Below are 2,236 nucleotides of genomic sequence, written 5' to 3' on the forward strand. Positions count from 1 at the left end.
CATAACACCGAACATTTCTCTTTCCAGGTCAGAAGGAAAATATCAAAGGAGAAAAGAACGTTACGGCGTGAGTATATTACAATGACATACCTGGAAACATTTTACACAAAACATGGAAGCTCACGCTAATCCAAATTCACACAAACACATTTGAACACATACTCACGGGGACGGTGGGTAGCCTAGTGGTTAAAGCGTTCGCTCGTCACGCCGAAGACCCGAGTTCGATTCCCCACACGGGTACAATGTGTGAAACCCATTTCTGGTGTCTCCGCCGTGATAGTGCTGTATTATTGCTAAAAGCGGCGTAAAACTAAACTCACTCACTCACGGATGCTCCATGCACACAGAGAAAAGGGCTAATATATGATGCCACACGTCTCCTTCTTCTCCCACTCCCTTACAATGTGAGATGTTTAAAGTTGTTTGTTGAAGATGATTTACATTGCTTGTCTTTGTCACACATATAAGTTATTTCAGTTTTCTTCCAGGACTCAAGTTTATCAAAACGCGGCAAATTGCGACATGGGTATGTTTTATCAATCATCTTATTGTCATTTGTACAACTCAATGATAAAATAACTGAATTTTGGAATCAGACTGCAGGTGGCAACTGTGGTACAGGACCTCTTCTACATGGAGTCAAATATTTTGTATTATACTGCCGATACTTACCTGAATAAGAGCTCCTTTGACGTCCCCGTCTCTCCAATCAACGTTATCCTTGCAATGTTTCATGTGTGATATTCCACGTTCTGTTATGAGGTGTTTTGTATATTTTAGTCGAAAATGAGTTGTATAGACGGTCACGTGATATCTTCCCTACCAACGAAGCTGAAAATCAGGAGGACGACTTCATTATGTCAGGTGACACTGCCTTATAACATGTCTCTTTTAAATGTTACAATGCAGAGACTTGAAAGGTCGATCTGATCCCATTCTATAATTTTTGTCCTAACTATACTACCGACAAAAATAAAGGAAATGATGAAATGACAGTGAATGTGTAATTGCTCTAAATGTCCACAAAATCAATTTCGGGCGTGAAGTTCAATATCTTGGGTATCCACCATATTTGGCGACACATACGACACCTTGATGGCATACTGTTGATTAACCTCCCGGATGTTTGCCCGAGGTATTGCCCGCCATTCCGCCTGAAGAGCTACCCCAAGGTGGGCCAGATTGACGGGTGTACACGGTCCTCCGGCCGAGAACGTCCCACAGATGCTCAATTGGGGAGTTGTCACGGGAACTTAGAGGGTCAGTCCAAAAGTCTGTATACCCACTCTCGTCGGGTTAGGGGTGACAACTTGGGCACGATGTGGTCTGGCATTATCATCTTGGAATTCAAAATTCCTGCCGACAATTCCTAGCCAGTGGAGCCACGACAGGACAGAAAATTTCGTCAACATATCGCTGACCAGTCAAGTCTCGATTAACGATGACCAGATCCGATCACCTGTCATTGTGTAAAACGCCCCCATACCATGGCACTACCGCCCCGCCGCACTGATCATGGTCAATAATTGCCGCTCTGGAATACCGCTCTCACCGCTACGATGCCAACAACGTTTTTCTGCCATCTGGTGAATCGGAGGCAAAACCTTGACTCATCCGAGAACGTAGTGTAATGCCAATGGCGCAAAGCTGATGCTGCCTAGCCCTAACCAGTCTTTGGTGCCTATGGTGGGCTGTGAAGGTGACACACTTCACAGGCCGCCTTGCTTTCAGACGGGTTTGATAGAGGTCGGTTCTTAACGGTAAACTACTGAAGTTCGTCGTCCAGTTATTGTACGGAATTCCCCTATTGATAGCAGGTGCTGATTCGAACCTATTGCGTAGGGCCATTAATGTAATGAGACGATCTTGTCTAGGGTGTCGTTGAGTTTGGTCTACCACGCCCAGGTCTCATTGCAGCCCCACCCGTTTGACGGTAATTTTGTCCCACAGGCTTGAAATTACACTTTTGATTTTACCCAACATACGGACACAAGTGGCACAGTGGGTGTTCCCCCTTGTTACCACGTAAATTGTAATAAAACGTAAATTGTAATAAAATTGACGTAAATTGTAATACCCATATTGTAATAAAATTGACGTAAATTGTAATAATTTTAGTTGCGGTAAAATGAAATAAATATTTACGTAAATTATAATAACAGTTTTAAAATCACTCGTAAATACGCGGGTGTTTGTTTTTCGTTGCATTTCATACATCAAATAAGCTTGTTAG

At 43.2% G+C, this 2,236-nt stretch overlaps 1 long non-coding RNA gene across 1 annotated transcript; it reads left to right on the plus strand.

The window, feature by feature from the left end:
- On the plus strand, positions 1 to 846 carry LOC124290009. Its single transcript, XR_006901810.1, has 3 exons — positions 1 to 67; positions 492 to 529; positions 784 to 846. It is a non-coding gene; the product is annotated as an uncharacterized LOC124290009 (long non-coding RNA).
- The last annotated feature ends 1,390 nt before the right edge of the window (positions 847 to 2,236 follow it).

The sequence above is a fragment of the Haliotis rubra genome, unplaced genomic scaffold (genome assembly GCF_003918875.1).
Source record: "Haliotis rubra isolate DU_JTF1 unplaced genomic scaffold, ASM391887v1 Scf454, whole genome shotgun sequence".
In the NCBI taxonomy this organism is placed as follows: Eukaryota; Metazoa; Mollusca; class Gastropoda; order Lepetellida; family Haliotidae; genus Haliotis; species Haliotis rubra.